This window comes from Solanum dulcamara, chromosome 5 (assembly GCF_947179165.1).
Source record: "Solanum dulcamara chromosome 5, daSolDulc1.2, whole genome shotgun sequence".
Taxonomy (NCBI): Eukaryota; Viridiplantae; Streptophyta; class Magnoliopsida; order Solanales; family Solanaceae; genus Solanum; species Solanum dulcamara.
The window spans coordinates 14,435,110-14,445,578 of NC_077241.1; positions in this window are offsets into that span (position 1 = coordinate 14,435,110).

Here is a 10,469-nt window from a genome sequence, read left to right on the forward strand (position 1 = left end):
AATACGGTATTGGACACCAAATGAAAAATCAAACAAAACAAATCATATCTTGGACTATCAACATACTGCAAAATTGAAGGAAAGGAGAAATTAGTTTTTCTGGTTTAATTTTCATAATTTTCAACAGTATAGAATATTGTTCAGATCTTAGCAATCAACCTCAATAGGTGCTTGTAATGTGAGGTATTATGTCACGATCCAATTTTTCAGGTCATGATGGGACCTGCTAACACCCACCTGCAGGTAAGCCTAACCCTAACCCTTATCTCGAAACTAGAGGCAACGGGCTATCAAGCGGAAGGTGAAAAAATAAAGTAGAAAATAAGTAGTAGAGAGAACACCATAAATAATACATAAAGAACCACTCCAAGACCTGACATCAGTCAATAATCGAGCATCTAAATCAAAATAGGAGTACAAGACTTTTAAAATACAAATACAAGTACAAATAGCTTAAGAAAGAAAGTAAAGACTAGTCTTAGCGCCAAATAGATGGAGATTGGCAACTTTGGATTCCAGGAGCTCACCCAATCTCCAAATCAGCAGTTGCTCCGCACGAGTTTAAATCAACAGCGATAACTCGTACTATATGTTGCAAGATGCAGAAGTGTAGTATAAGTACCAAATGAAAGATACTCAGTAGACATATGCCGACTGAGCTCCACAGATAAAAAAAGTATAAATAACATATAACTAGGTAGATACAATACAAATAATTAATCAGGAGCTAGTACAAGGTAGGTAAGAAATAAGGCCAAAAGGTAGGATATATAGATGAAAGAGCAAAGTCAAAAAAAGCACTAAAAGCGCAAGACAACATTTTATTTACAATAAGAAGTTATCATATGAGTCAACTAGTCAAGAATGGAATACTAATTATCACCGCTAATCACATAGCCACCTAAGTACTAACCCAACTGAGCCTAGCAGAAAATATCAACCACAACTCCAAACCAAGACACTCTGCAGACCAACTACAAATTCAACAAGAGATGAGTATAAGTATAATCAAATAATAACCGATCGAAACCATATACCCCCAAAAGGTGCAAACAATGACAATATACCCCCAGCCCCATAAAATTGAGGGACCACACAACAAATAATTATACTGGTGATAGGCGATGCTAATGAATGCAAGTCTGTAGTAAAACCAGTAACATCATAGGTGACTCTCAGAGATCATCAACAAGTGTATAGACGCACCCAGACTCTTGACCTGCCAGGTGGGATCCCTGCAGCTCCCTCATCTAGTTCAGTGTTGCACTGGCCAGAGAGGCCCATAGGGGATGCTAGGGCTGGGCATAAAATACCGAAAATTGAATTACCAAACCGAACCGTCTATTTTGGTATTCAGTAATTTGGTTCGGTACTGAAATATAAAATTTGGTATTTCAGTTTTGGTATTTTTTTTATTATTAATACAAAAAAACTGGAAAAAAAAGAATAAAAATTACCAAAAAGAGAAGAGTTTAGTAAGAGAAAAATATCTCATTTTTTCATTTCCCTTACCATTTCCATTTCAACTTTCCCACGTTTACAACATACTATATGCACACTTTCAAACACGTACATTATGGATAACTGCTAAAATTTAAATTCATGTACATATAAAGATTATAAATTCTAATTTTAAATTTATGCAATTGGTTAAGAATTCTAATTTCACTTTGCATGATTCATCACGTCAATTATCTACATAAACTGTTTGGTAGTTATATTGAAAATAAAAGATTTCAACTCTTTCATATCTTTGCAGGAACTAATTAGTAATTAGTGCAGTGATGTAGAGTTTTTGGACAATTCAAAGAAAAATATATGTATAAAAATTATGTGTGATATATTAAAATTTTTTGTTTTCACTCTTTTTCATCATTTTTATTATATGGTAATATTTTTTTATTCTGTATCTATTCATAAATTATTTTCTCTTTGTTTACGATGTATCATTTCTCCTCCGTAGAATATGGCTTTAGAGCAATTTTGATTTTGATATTTAGTAAGTTAAAATGCATATATTACTTAATTATGGTGTAGTAATAAAAATATAAGTTAAGATATGTATTCTTTAGGTTAATGTAAATATTAAATGTAGATAAATTTTTATTGTACATTAACTATTAAAATAATATGGTATTATCGAATACCGTACCGAACAGAAGTTTGATTTACGGATTACCGAATTACCGAACTGAAGTTTGAAAGTTCGGTATTTGGTATATACTTTGAATTACCGATTACCGAATTACCAAACTTTGAAAATACCGAACGCCCATCCCTAGGGGATGTGAGAAGTTTGTATATACTTCCTGGGCCCAAACCAAGTCTTACATAAACAAATAGCATCACTGTAGTAGTACCGAAGTGTGAGAAACCAAGCTGATGTACAAAAGGGTGACACCGCGCTGGATAGTCAAGTATAGGCTACAGACATCCCAGATGCAGCCAAAGTAGAAAACTAGCGACGCCGTACCGAATATCAATAATATTGAGTGTATCCTCGATGCCTTTTGTAACAACCCCTAAAATATTTATGTCGGTATTTCAATTCTCGACGAAAATAATACAACCTCGGTATTTTGGGTATAACTTTTCATAGTTTGGTCCAAATTAGGTAATTCAAATTTTTGGGTAACCACAACATCATTACCTACAACTCTCATGAAGAATATATCTTAAGATTCGGAGTATAAGTAGATCAAATAAATTAATATTTGCATGATATAGTGCTGTGACGGAATTGAGTATTTATAGACGAAAATTCATATCTCACTATAAGTTGCTCCAAATTAGTTAATTCTTGAACGATAGGAAACTAGACTTCCATATATACAATTCTTATGAAGACACTAAATCCTAATAAGGAATTTATCTTATTCAAATGCAACTTCGAAAAAAAGTATTCTGTTAAAAAGAACTCATCTTATCTACCATGGAAACATCTAGATACATTTGACATCATTCATGACATAAATTGTCCTCCATTTAACATCATCCATGACATCAATATATTCCATTAAATTTTCATATTTTTCTTTATAATTATTTTATTTATTGTTAGGTCACTCTTTCCCACCTATAAATACCCACCTTATTTTCTCATTTTATTCATGAAGCTTTCTTAAGCATTTCTTCTCTCTATATACTTCTTCTCAAATATAGTTTTAATTTTAGTAGTATAAAAATACTACTCCGGTTATTCTTATATTCCGGGTAGTACACAAAATGCTCTGGCGAGAAGAAAAAAGGCTAGGGGTCCAAGAGTGTTCCAATTCGGAGTAAACCTTCAGATTTATGGTATGTAGGGCTTTCATAGCATTGGATTGAGTTCGTCCATGTGCCCAATATTTAAATTCATTATAATTGAGTTATAGTTGAGTTTTATCCAAATCTTGAATTCTAAATAAATTAATTCTTCTTCTATTGAGTTTGATATATTTATGCATTAATATTATTATTATTATTGTTATCTCTCATATTATTGGAATTATTGTTAATGACTACTTTCCCATGAATCCTAATTGATTTGATATTCATGAATATTTTTACATATGTTTTGAGTAAAGATGTTGGCTTTTTATTATTTTCATTGATAAAAAGAAGTTATATGAATTAATACTATATATGTATTTTATTGAGTTTTAAAAGAGAAAAAGAATTAAATTTAAATGAATTTGAGCAAATGATATTTTGAGAAAGATGTTTTGATGAAATGTAAATGATATTTTTGAAAGTATAATGATTGATGAACATGAAATGAGATGAGTTTGATGATTTAAATTAAAGTCCAATGAGACTAGATGATGAGTTTAATATGAGCACATATTTTGGGAGTAGTATTGAGCACCGAGTTGGGTAAGAGTTTAATTGACTCAAACCCCAGAACTACGTAGACAGCGTAGGATGGAGGCTATGCCTCTTAAGTCCCAAAAAGAGGACTTTGATGAGTGGATCCAAGATGGTGATGTCCTGTAACAACCCCTAAAATGTTGTATGTCGGTATTTCAATTCTCGACAAAAATAATACAGCCTTTGTATTTTGGGCATAACTTTTTATAGGTTGGTCCAAATTAGGTGATTCAAATTTCTGGGTAATCACAACATCCTTACCTACAACTTTCATGAAGAACATAACTTCAAATTCGGAGTATAAGTAGGTCAAATAAATTAATCTTTGCAAGATATAGTGCTGTGACGGAATTGAGGGTTGATAGAAGAAAATTCATATCTCACTATAGGTTGCTCCAAATTGGTTGATTCTTGAACGATATGAAACTAGACCTCCATATCTACAATTCTTATGAAGAAACCAAATCCTAATAAGGAATTTATCTTATTCAAACGTAGCTTCGAAAATGAGTATTCTGTTAAAAAGAACTCATCTTACCTACCATGGAAACATCTAGATGCATTTGACATCATGCATGACATAAATTGTCCTCCATTTAACATCATCCATGACATCAATATATTCCATTAAATTTTCAAATTTTTTTTTATAATTATTTTATTTATTGTTAGGCCCCTCTTTCCCACCTATAAATACCCACCTTATTTCCTCATTTTATTCATCAAGCTTTCCTAAGCATTTCTTCTCTCTATATACTTCTTCTCAAATATAGTTTTAGTTTTAGTAGTATAAAAATACTACTCCGGTTATTCTTATACTCCGGGTAGTACACAAAACTCTCCGGCGAGGAGAAAAGGCTAGGAATCCAAGAGTATTCCAATTCGGAGTAAATCTTCGGATTTAAGGTATGTAAGGCTTTCGTAGCATTGGATTGAGTTCGTCCATGCGCCCAATATTTAAATTTATTATAATTGAGTTATAGTTGAGTTTTATTCAAATCTTGAATTCTAGATGAATTAATTCTTCTTCTATTGAGTTTGATATATTTATGCATTAATATTATTATTATTGTTATCTCTCATATTATTGGAATTATTATTCATGGCTACTTTCCCATGAATTCTAATTGATTTGATGTTCATGAATATTTTTACATATGTTTTGAGTAAAGATGTTGGCTTTTTATTATTTTTATTGATAAAAAGAGAGTTATATGAATTAATACTATATATGTATTTTATTGAGTTTTGAAAGAGTAAAAGAGTTGAATTTGAATGAATTTGAGAAAAAATGATATTTTGAGCAAGATGTTTTGATGAGATGTAAATGATGTTTTTGGAAGTATAATGATTGATGAACATGAAATGAGATGAGTTTGATGATTTAAATTAAAGTCCAATGAGACTAGATGATGAGTTTAATATGAGCACATATTTTGGGAGTAGTATTGAGCACCGAGTTGGGTAAGAGTTTAATTGACTCAAACCCCAGAACTACGTAGCCAGCGTAGGATGGAGGCTATGCCTCTTAAGTCCCAAAAAGAGGACTTTGATGAATGGATCCAAGATGGTGATGTCCTTTACCCTGGCAAGGTATTGGATGGATGTGGCAACGACATCGCTTCGTTGTATCATCGCTAGCTCATAAGTGATGGTTGTCGGTTAGAGAAACTCCCAACTGAGTAAGCATTGCTTATTACTATTATTTTTATTATTATATTTTAAACTTGCATTACATATTCATGTTGAGATGATGTTGAGTTCTGAGTTGAGTTTTCTTGAGAGGAGTTTCTTGATATCTGTCCTTACCTTCCTGCCATTTTACATACTCGTACATTCCACGTACTGACGTCATTCGACCTGCATCGTTTTATGATGCAGATACAGGTGTTAGAGATCCTTAACAGGCGCATCGTTGAAGATCATTTCTTTCCAGCTATTTGGTGAGTCCTTCTTGTATTCGAAAGAACTCCTTATCCTTTTATTATTGTTGAGTGTGATGTTTCTTTTGAGGTAGCCATGGACATGTCATTGGCACCATCTAAGAGTATTAGAGGCTTCATAGACAGAGTCTGATGATGTAATCGGAGTAGTTCTCCTTAGAAACTACTTCTTCTAAGAATTATATATTTTTCCTTTGATTATGACAATCCCACATTAGTATTATTAAGTCTTCCGCTGATGAACAAATGAGTAATGAGACCAAGTGGTTCTCTCGAAAGCCAGAGATGGTTTCTGAGTGCCGGCCACGCCTAGGGTACCCTCTCGGGGCGTGACAAACTTGGTATCAGAGCACAAAGTTCAAGAGTCCTAGGGTGTCTATGAAGCCGTGTCTAGTAGAGTCTTGTTTATAGGTGTGTCGTGCACCACACTTATAATCAGGAAGCTATAGGACATTAGGAATTATTTCACTTCTTTCATAATCTGAGTTCGTGCGATAGAGTTTAACTCTATAAAAGCTTTCTTTCTAATTCGTGCGTTTACACGTTTCAGACATGCCTCCTAAACGTTCAGCTAGGCAGAGGAACGCTCCCAGCACTGAGGTTCCACAGTCAGTGATGCCTCCACGGAGAACTAGGGGCCGACCTGCAAGGTCTACTGAGGTACCCCAAGTACCTACTGTTTAGACCACTCCTACTTCTGAGGATGATTTTCGAGGAGCGATTGCTATGCTCACCCAGTTGGTGGCTGCTCGAAATAGTAGCCAGAGTTCACCAACTCCTAGCTCTAGTTATCAAGAGCCGTCTGCTGCCACGAGGATCAGAGATTTTCTGAGAATGAATCCACCGGTCTTCATGGGTTCTAACGTTGATGAAGACCCCCAAAATTTCATTGATGAGATGTGGAAGATACTAAAAGCGATGCATGCTACAGAGATTGAGGGTGTTGAGTTGGTGTCTTATCAACTCAAGGATGTCGCAAATGTCTGGTATAACCAGTGGGAAGAAAGTAGAGGTGAAGATGCAGAGCCTGCTCTTTGGGATGAGTTTGAAAGAGCATTTCTTGATAACTTTTTTCCCAAGAGCTACGTGAAGCAAAAATTGAGGAGTTTGTGAACCTCAAGCAAGAGAGTATGACTGTGAAAGAATATAGTTTGAAGTTTATTCAATTGTCCAAATATGCCCCAGAAATGATTCCCCATATGAGGTCTAAAATGAGGAAGTTTGTCTCTGGCCTAGGCAAATATGTAAAGAAAGAATGTAAGGCAATGCTAATGATTTCTGACATGGATTTTTTTAGATTCATGGTGTATGATCAGCAGGTTGAGGATGATAAGAAAAAGGACCGAGAAGAACACCTAAGCAAGAAGGCTAAGTCTGCTGGGCATGAGAATGAGCAGAAGCAAGGGAAGGGTAACAAGTCTTTCTTTCAGAAAAGGTCTTCCAATTATGCACCTTCCCCAACAAATACTTTTACACCTAATACCAGGTATGATCAAAGATCTCTAAGTCACCAAAACTTCCGATCTCAAGGTTCTCAGTCCCAATTAAGTATGGCTCAAGGTTCTAGAGGGAAACCACCATGTGCTAGATGTGGAAGACTCCATTTGGGAGAGTGTCGTGTGGGCACCAATGCTTGCTACGGATGTGGAAAGATAGGTCACTTCCAGAATGAGTGTCCTTCAAAAAGGCAGGGAGATAGAAGTAGTAGAGCTCAGTTTTCTTCTGCAGCTCCACAGAATAGAGGTAATCATAGAGGTGCAGCTTCAAGTGCAGGTGGGGGAACCAACCGCCTATATGCTATGGGTAGTCGCCAAGACCAAGAAAACGCACCCTATGTTTTTACTGGTATGCTTCGAGTCCTTTCTTTTGATGTGTATGCATTACTTGATCCAGGTGCTACATTATCTTTTGTGACTCCTTACTTGGATAGTAAATTTGAGATCCTTCCTGAGTATCTTCTTGAGCCTTTCAGTGTGTATACTCCTGTTGGTGATTCTATCTTAGCTGAGAGGGTCTATAGAAATTGTACTGTGTCAATCTATCATAAGGATACCATGGCTGACTTAGTTGAGTTGGACATGGTTGATTTTGATGTGATTCTTGGTATGGACTGGCTTTATTCTTGTTATGCTTTGGTTGATTGTAGGACCCGAATTGTCAAGTTTCAATTTCCAAACGAGCCTATCTTAGAGTGGAAGGGGAATTCTGTAGTGCCTAGGGGTAAATTTATTTCCTACCTTAAGGCCAGAAAATTAATCTCTAAGGGATGTATATATCATATAGTTCGAGTCAAAAATATTAATGATCAGACTCCATCTCTTGAGTCAGTTCCCATTGTGAATAAGTTTCCTGAAGTCTTTCCTGAGGATCTACCCGGAATTCCTCCTGATAGAGAGATAAACTTTGGTATTGATATCCTTCCTGATACACAACCTATCTCTATTCCTCCTTATAGGATGGCTCCTGCTGAGTTGAAAGAGTTGAAAGAACAACTGAAAGACCTCCTAGATAAGGGGTTTATTAGGCCAAGTGTCTCACCCTGGGGCGCTCCTGTCCTATTCGTGCGAAAGAAAGATGGGTCCCTTAGAATGTGCATTGATTACCGACAACTAAACAAGGTCACCATTAAAAACAAGTACCCTCTCCCCAGAATAGATGATTTATTTGACAAACTTCAGGGTGCCACATGTTTCTCTAAGATAGACCTCAGATCAGGCTATCACCAGTTGAAAGTGAGAGAATGTGACATCCCGAAGACGACTTTTCGAACCCGCTATGGTCATTTTGAGTTTCTTGTTGTGTCCTTTGGATTGACAAATGCTCCAGCAGCTTTTATGGACCTCATGAACCTAGTATTCAAGCCATACCTAGATACGTTTGTAATTGTCTTCATCGATGATATTTTGGTCTACTCTAGAAGTAAGAGTGAGCATGCTAATCACCTTAGGATTGTCCTTCAAACTCTTAAGGAGAAGGAGTTGTATGCTAAGTTTTCAAAGTGTGAGTTTTGGCTTGAGTCTGTAGCATTCCTAGGTCATATTATATTTGGGGATGGAATCCAAGTTGATACTCAAAAGATTGAGGCAGTTAAGAACTGGCCCCGACCCACCTCTCCAACCGACATAAGGAGTTTCTTAGGTTTGGCTGGTTACTACAGGAGGTTTGTTGAGGGATTTTCATCCATATCCTCACCATTGACTAAGCTGACTTAGAAGAAGGCTAAGTTTCAATGGTCTGATGCTTGTGAGAAAAGTTTTCAAGAGTTGAAAGCTAGATTGACTACTGCTCCAGTACTATCCCTACCCGAAGGAATGGATGGTTTTGTAATCTATTGTGATGCTTCAAGAGTTGGGTTGGGATGTGTATTGATGCAGAAAGGTAAGGTCATTGCCTATGCCTCCAGGCAGCTTAAGACTCATGAGAGGAACTACCCCACTCATGACCTTGAGTTGGCAGCTGTGGTATTTGCTCTTAAGATTTGGCGTCACTATCTTTATGGTGTACATGTGGATGTGTTCACAGACCATAAGAGCTTACAGTATGTATTCAGCCAGAAGGAGCTGAATTTGAGGCAAAGGAGATGGCTAGAGTTGCTCAATGATTATGACATGAGCATTCTCTACCACCCAGGTAAAGCAAATGTAATTGCTGATGCTCTTAGCAGGTTATCTATGGGGAGTATAACTCATGTGGAAGAGGAAAAGAAGGAGTTGGCAAAGGAAGTGCATAGACTTGCGCGTTTGGGAGTTCAACTTATTGACTCTAGTGAGGGTGGTACAATAGTACGAAATGGAGCCGAATCATCTCTAGTTGCAGAGGTGAAAGAAAAGCAAGATCAGGATCCCATTCTTCTTCAACTGAAGGATGAGGTTCACAAGCAGAAGGTAATGGCTTTTACCAAAGGGGGAGATGGAGTGTTGAGATATCAAGAAAGATTATGTGTTTCAAGTGTTGATAGTATTAGGGAGAGAATCATGAAAGAAGCCCATAATTCTAAGTATTCCATCCATCCAGGTTCAACAAAGATGTATCATGACTTGAGAGAAGTATACTGGTGGAGTGGAATGAAGAGAGATATAGCAGAGTTTGTGTCCAAGTGCCCTAATTGCCAACAAGTTAAAGTTGAGCACCAAAGGCCTTGTGGAGTGGCTCAGAATATAGAGATATCGGAATGGAAGTGGGAAATGATCAATATGGACTTCATTACCGGTTTACCACGAACCCGCAAACAACATGACTCTATTTGGGTGATTGTGGATAGGATGACCAAATCGGCCCATTTCTTGCCGGTTAAGACTACGAACACTGCAGAGGATTATGCCAAACTGTATCTTAGAGAGATTGTTAGACTGCATGGAGTTCCTTTGTCTATCATCTCTGATAGGGGAGCTCAATTTACTGCTCAGTTTTGGAAATCATTTCATAAGGGCTTGGGTTCAAGAGTGAACCTTAGTACTGCTTTTCATCCGCAAACAGATGGCCAGGCAGAGCGTACGATACAGACTTTGGAGGATATGTTAAGAGCCTGTGTTATTGACTTCAAAGGTAATTGGGATGATCATTTACCTCTTATTGAGTTTGCATACAATAATAGTTTCCATTCGAGTATTCAAATGGCTCCTTATGAAGCTCTGTATGGGAGGAGATGTAGATCACCAATTGGTTGGTTTGAAGTTG